A 7,689-nucleotide genomic window follows, 5' to 3' on the forward strand; every position below is an offset into this window, starting at 1 on the left:
AAGTGATTTTGCTTTTGAGCACTAACCAGGTGGGGCTTGGATGTCAGATTACCCGTTTTTCTTGGGTCTATTTCAGACTCCCACTAAAAGAATATTATCTGTTTCAAGATTTGTTCTAGTAAAGTTTCACTGTTACTAAATTCAATCCATGTCCTATATAAGAAAGCCGTGTGGCTTTTATCTACTAATATAACAATTAGACACACCACAAGTCCAACAATGGTTCAACCCGAATCAATATTGGATATCGTCATCGCTCCTCCAAGCATCAAACACCACGAACAACCCATGGAGCAATCAATTGTTAAGAATCAAGAAAAAACCTCAAAACCGTCAATTATAGCTAATATAAATGCAAGCTACTTTAGGATTTGCATATCCCTTGGTGGGCAAGCTTTGCTATGGAAAACATTAAGTGAAAAAAGAGCCATCTCATCAACTTTTGATAACTTGTTCATCAAGTTACCATCCACTGCTTTCATCCTCATATGGTGTCTGTCACTTGGTGTATTGGTGTGCCTCTCTAGCCTCTATACCATGCGGTGCATTTTCTACTTCAACATGGTGAAGGCCGAATTCAAACACCATGTGGGAGTAAATTACCTTTTCGCACCTTGGATATCATGGCTCTTACTACTTCAATCAACCCCATCATTCATTTTTCAAAATAAATACTCATATGCATATGTATGGTGGCTGCTTATAATTCCTGTGGTAGGGCTTGATGTTAAGGTGTACGGGCAATGGTTCACGACCGAAAAGAGGTTTCTGTCGATGGTGGCTAATCCTACAAGCCAACTATCAGTGATAGGGAATTTTGTAGGAGCCCATGCAGCCATTAAAATGGGGTGGAGAGAAACTGGTACTTGCTTATTTACTTTGGGACTTGCTCATTATATGGTGGTTTTTATTACCCTTTATCAGCGGTTGTCGGGCCGTAATCACCTCCCACCCAGGCTCAGACCAGTTTTCTTCCAATTTGTGGCCACCCCGAGCATGGCAGCCTTAGCTTGGAAATCCATTAATGGAAGCTTTGATATCCAATGCAAGATGCTCTTTTTTCTATCATTATTTCTGTTTACATCCTTGGTAAGTTTGTCTGAGTTCCTATGGTAGGATATGTATTATTAGTATATGTGGTAATCATCAAATGACCATTTAAAGGGTCAAAGTTGATAAAATTAACATTTTTGACTTTCAGTTTCATAAATAAACATGTAATTTTTGCCCCGTGTACTTTGTAGTCTGAAACTTGGGGGAACGTGGACTCCCTAGAATTATGTCACATGTGCATTTTAGGCGAAAAAACTAATGACGAAACAATTAATAACATCTAGCCGTAACATTGGCTGGTATTTTTCCTGAAAGAGTTGTTTGGCCGCAAGCATTTTTGTCTAAATAGTAACGTGGCACGTTCCTAGGTTGATCATGTGGCCAGCGTATTCCACACTCCCATGTACACGTGGTAGACGAGTATACATGTTTATTTTTGTAAAGTAGAAGGTGAATGTGTTGATTCTATCAGCTCTTGCCGGTTATATGTTTCTTTTTTATTCTAATTTGTGATGTATTGTTGTTGAATGAAATAGGCTAGCCGCCCGATGCTTTTTAAAAAATCAGTGAAAGAGTTTAGTGTGGCATGGTGGGCTTTCTCCTTCCCACTTACCTTTCTTGCTCTGGCTTCCACAGCATATGCTCAACAAGTGAAGTCACTCATAGCAACATCAATGGCAACAGCTTTATCGGCAATTTCAGTGCTTGTTTTCTTGTTCCTGTTACTTTTCTCCGCGTTGAAGGTTGACGTGCTTCTCAACAACCCGATTCTCAAATTCTCTAATGATTCAGGGTCTGAAACTGCATGTTAAAATGAGTATTTCTAAGTGTTGGTTCCTTCTTTGATGGAGTTAGCTCACCAGACATTGAACCACAAACTTATCGGACCGGATTTAAGAATTGATGATGCAATAAATAATAAATAATTTAAAAAATTATGATAAATAGACTTAATATACTTTTTTTTTAAAATGGAGAATATCTGAGATACTTAAACCCAAAACTTATCAACTTCTTGGTGTTGGCTAATTTTTATGCATATATAGTTTCTAGCTTCTTGCTATAAGGGCTTTATTAATAACAAATCGCCTTTTAAAAAAAATATTACTGCTTGAAAAACAAAATCAAAGTGGAATGTTGATTACAACTTTTAGTAATGACAAAATGTGGCTAGGTTTGTGAAACTTTCAAAAATATATGAACATATGTACGATAGTATGGATATTCCCATATTGCAAATTATCGGTCACTCATACGTGTCCACTAGATGGTTTGATTATTGTCATGTCATGTGCCCATTGAGTCACGCTAACCATGTATTATTTTTAACATTTTCCATCAACACGGATTCACTTGCAGAATAAGCAAACTTGTTTGTAAAAACTGAATCAGATGTCTCTTAACCTCACCATCTCAATATTTCTGCAAACAAATATGTTGCTCTTGATCGCTAACATTCTAAAATCACATTTTCTAGCGAGATACAAGCTAAGAATAAACCCAAATGCTAAGGTAGCGTTTGGTATGCAAGAATGACAGTAGGAATGAAATGATTCATTACGTGGGAATGAAAAAACTGGTGTTTGGTTGCTCAATGGAATGAAATCATCCATTACACATGGAATCCCATTCCATCAAAATCATTCATTCCCACCATCCTTTTTTTTCATTTCATTCCTCATTCACCCTACCTTTCCAACACCACCACCACCTAACAACCACCATCACCATCGGCACCACCACCAACTCCGCCGACACCACCACCGCCACCATTTTTGTCGCCGGAGCTACCGCCGTCGCCATTGTAGGGTTATTTTTTTTATTTTATTTTTTTTTGAGGTTAAAAAGTATTTTGAGATAGAAGTGTTTTTATTATTTCTATTTCATTTCTACAATTTTTTTGGATACCAAACAATAAAAATTAATAATTGATTTCATTCCTATGGGTTAACCAAACAAGGAAAAAAAATGGTAATGATCCATTTCATTCCCTTATTCATTCCATTCCTTCTCGCATTCTATTCCCCCTTCATTCTATTACCTCCAACCAAACATACCCTAAAAGAATACCCCTACATCTTTTCATATTACTGTAAAATTATTTCTTACGAAATCTTCATCTTCCAAAACTAAAATGAAGAATACCCCTACATCTTTTCATATTACTGTAAAATTATTTCTTACGAAATCTTCATCTTCCAAAACTAAAATGAAGTTTAACGATCATGCAATTGACTCGGATACACACATTATTGGGATTTCGAAACCTTTTATCAAGGGCCCCGAGACAACTGTTCATGAGTCCTTCGTGTTGGATGTCTCCCTCCTTGATCGTGTACTTAAGGCACCTATCGTTACCGTCAAGAGTATCCCTCATAGTTGTCGGATGGCCTTTTCGCAAGCTTTGAAAACAACACTCTATAAAGTGGTTGCTCAACCAGATTCTGTTGATGCGTGGGTTAGGCTGTTACTTCTTCCTCGTTGCACTTTACAGGTGTTCAGACCCAAAAATAGGCACGAAAGCAGGTCCGGGAATAGGAAAGCCATGCAACATCATTCAATAATGAGTTCTTTAGCCACATGGGGGAAAGTTGACGGTATTACCATGTTAATTAAAAATCTGTTAAATGGTTCTAGTTTGAGGTCCTTAGGCCAAGGTGACATGGATATTCAAAAGGAGGGGGATCTTGTCAACAATAACGTTAAACAGTGTCTTCGAAAAGTTGCGGATGGTCACTTTACTGCTGCAGTAAAGGTGTTATGCTCATCTGGTGTTGCACCTTACAATTCTGATACCACAAAGGCTTTAGAAGCTAAACACCCGTACAAGAAGCCGCCGGCTATGCCGAACATGACTTATTCCGAGCCTCCTCTTGTGGCAGAGGTTGATAGTGTCCTTGGTTGCATTAAATCGTTTCCCAAAGGAACTTCGTGTGGGAGGGACGGTTTGAGAGCGCAACATATTTTGGATGCTCTTTGCGGAGAAGGGTCGGCTATTGCCACTGACCTCATATGTGCTATCACTGCAGTGGTTAATTTATGGTTAGGAGGGAGATGTCCGTCTACTTTGGCAGAGTTTGTCGCGTCTGCTCCTCTTACACCGCTTTTAAAACCCGACAACGGGATCCGACCTATTGCAGTGGGTACTATATGGAGGCGTTTGGTTTCTAAGGTGGCTATGAAAGGGGTTGGCAAAGAAATGACCAAATACCTTAATGATTTCCAGTTTGGGGTTAGTGTGTCGGGTGGTGCGGAGGCCATATTACATAGCGCCAACAGGGTATTGAGTGAGCGCCACACTGATGGGTCTCTTGCAATACTTACAGTTGATTTTTCTAATGCATTTAATATGGTGGATAGATCAGCTTTACTTCATGAGGTAAGGATCAGATGCCCTTCTATTTCCTTGTGGGTGGAATTTTTATATGGGCAGCCATCAAGACTATATCTTGGGGATGATAATATTTGGTCCACCACAGGGGTTCAACAAGGAGACCCATTGGGACCACTCCTTTTTTCCTTGGTTTTACACCCCCTTGTGCATCAGATTCGAGACAATTGCAAGCTTCTTCTTCATGCCTGGTATCTTGATGATGGGACAGTCATTGGAGATTCAATGGAGGTGGCTAAAGTGCTGGATATCATTAAGGTGACGGGTCCAACTTTGGGTCTTGAACTGAATATTAAGAAAACTGAGCTATTTTGGCCTTCTTGTGATGGTACGAAGTCTCGTGATGGTTTATTCCCTGCTGACATCGGGAGACCATTATTAGGGGTGAAGCTTCTTGGGGGAGCTGTTAGTAAAGACACCAGGTTTATTAAGGGTTTGGCAAATAAGAGAGATACTAATGCTGTTGATTTGATGCGTCTTCTCCCAAAACTTGGTGACCCGCAGAGTGAGTTACTTTTTGTAACACCCCGACCAAAGGCGGATTATACATCGGGGCGCCACATATTGTTTCATTACTCGTGACACTATTTGGGTGTCAATATTTAATAAATATATTCATTCGTGCACGCGCAACGTAAACACAAGATAACATAAATCAACATAAATCAATATATTATAAGACAAAATATTCGAACAATAATAACTTGTCTTGATACATTTTAATCTAGGTCCAAAAGTAAAAACGTCCTACGTGTCCACAAGCTCCAAATGTAGCTACAGCAAACCTGAACATGTGTTAAAATAAAACGTCAAACACTTGCGTGTTGGTGAGAAATCAAGTTTAATACCATACATAGATAACAATAAATCTGCGCGCAACATGTGTATGTCTGGTTTTCAACAAGGGTGTAATCAGATCGGGAACAAGTCTAAGATTCATAGCTCATAGTCAATCCGTGCTCCCAATTGAGCACAAAAACAAGAAAACTGTGCAAGTGTAAACAAAAGAGAAAATCATAAACGATTGTTCTCCCGTGTTCATCTAATGGTACCATGAGAACTGCGGAATAGACCGACAAGACGGTTAATGATCCACACATACAAATAAACAGCCAAGTCTACGTCCTCAACACATGGGATACTGCGCGACTAAAGTTCATAAACAAGTTTAAGACTCTAAGTTTGTATGAACACATGAACATCCCAAAACATTAAAAATAAAAAGGGATTAGGTACGAGATTACTCACTTGATAAACGGTGCGGTGAAAGATAAAGCAAGAACCAACTTTAAACAAGCACAAGTTAACCTATAATTAAAGATTATTGTTTTAACGATTGGTTTTAAGTCTTGATTATAAGTTAGCATAATTAATAAGTAACTTAAACAAATTATTATATATATTATAGATTACCGGAAAACAGGGCAGAACAGGAGAGAGGACGAAGGCAGAGAGAGGAGGCGACTGAGGACAACGGCAGAGAGCAAAGGAAGAGAAAGATAATAAGTATTTGTGTGTGTAGTGTTAAGAAAATAGCATTATTATTTATAGGGAAACCCTAGGGAACACAATCCCTAGAAAAGGGGAAAAGATCTTCAACAGGATCAAGCAAAAGATAACAAAAGCAAAAAGGTTCCAAAAGCAAAAGATATCAAAAGATATGGCAGCTGCAGGGGACAAGGGAAAAGCTGACAAGTAACAGTAAACAGGCATGGGAGGGTCAGATAAAGGTACTGGTCAAGCATGGGAAAAGCGGATCTCAAAAGATAATGTCAGTCACTTTTTCTGTCAACCAATGGGGTTGGTGCGCATGCTGCGCCGAAAGTAACTTTTCAGACATAAGATAGGTCAGGTCAACAGCACAGAAGATAAGACATCACAAAAGTAAACGGCTAGATTAAACAGGAAGACTCAAAGGGGTAAGCGCGAGAAGGCAGACACAGAAGGTCAAGAGTGCGTGAGCGCGAAGGCAGACAGAACCAACCTTAGCGCACTGCGGGAAGAACTACAATTCTAAGCGCGCCGCGGGAAGAACTATATTTCTTAGCGCGTCTGTTGGTACATGTGTGTCAGTAGTTCATAGTCTAGCATTTGTAATCGAGTCTGTAATGCAATTATGTTTTGATTATGTTTATATTTGTAACACGCGAAGTTGTCAACAAGTTCGCTCTGGCGAACTTGTTGAATCAGCGAAGTTATTGACAACTTCGCCTATGGCGAAGTTGTCATGTTTATATACTGTTTCAGCCGAAACAGTTAGTGTTGGTCGTTTAGGGTTTTCGTTTCAGCTGTTCACTTCGTGTGTTACGTGTCATTGTCTGTAATAGTGACCTCGGGTCACGTGTTTGTTATCAATATAACGTGTTTGGTTTATTGCTTGTGTGTTCGATCTCTACATACTCTACACTCGTATCTACCTACGCAGGGATTCCGCACCTGCGTTGTTAGCGACATCCCGTGTACGATCCGTCCAGGAACCTACAATTGGTATCAGAGCCATCGGCTCGATTGTGAGGTTCGGGATTTCACGCGGGTGTAGAAAACGTCTCGTTTGACCTATTCGCGAGACGTGTTTTTGTTGGGATTGTGTTTTGCTCGTGCTTGACAGTCATTTTCAAGCCATTGCATTGATCGGAAACTGTTGGATTGACGAAATCAGATCTGAACAGTTTCCTTGTTCATCGGGCGAAGTTACCGTTCTTCGGGCGAAGTCACCATTCTTCAGGCGAAGTTGCCGTCACTGGAATTAGGGTTTCGGCGAAGATATAAGGAATTAGGGTTAACCACAACTTCGCTTACCTCATAAGTTCGCCTTAGCGAAGTTATCCGCAACTTCGCTTTCCACCCAAGTTCGCTTACCTCATAAGTTCGCTCATTCTAAGCGAAGTTATTTTTAACTTCGCCAAGTCAAGCGAATTTAAGACCCAGCGAAGTTCTCTTTTCAGCGAAGTTAACTTTCAAGCGAAGTTATTCTTAACTTCGCCTACTGAGCTGTTTTAATATTTTTTTTATTTTCAGGTTTTTCAGGTTTTCGCAAGGATGTCGTCAATTAACATCTCCGATTTGGTCAAGATGGAAGTAGAAGCGGGGTCAGCCACTAAGGCCCCGAGGTTGATGAAAGGAACTGACTTCGTGGCATGGAAGGACAGATTCATCCAATACATTAAATACCAGGATGCCAAAATGTGGGTGTGCATCCAGGATGGATATATCCCTCCAACTATGCAATACGAAGGCCGTGACGT

The 7,689-nt window shown here is 39.9% G+C and overlaps 1 pseudogene; it reads left to right on the forward strand.

The window, feature by feature from the left end:
* Positions 1–212: 212 nt before the first annotated feature.
* On the forward strand, positions 213–1,865 carry LOC143576530 (S-type anion channel SLAH1 pseudogene; annotated as a pseudogene).
* The last annotated feature ends 5,824 nt before the right edge of the window (positions 1,866–7,689 follow it).

Source organism: Bidens hawaiensis, unplaced genomic scaffold (assembly GCF_021521415.1).
Source record: "Bidens hawaiensis isolate Kalapana, Puna unplaced genomic scaffold, B.hawaiensis_p1.1 tig00028236_1, whole genome shotgun sequence".
Taxonomy (NCBI): domain Eukaryota; kingdom Viridiplantae; phylum Streptophyta; class Magnoliopsida; order Asterales; family Asteraceae; genus Bidens; species Bidens hawaiensis.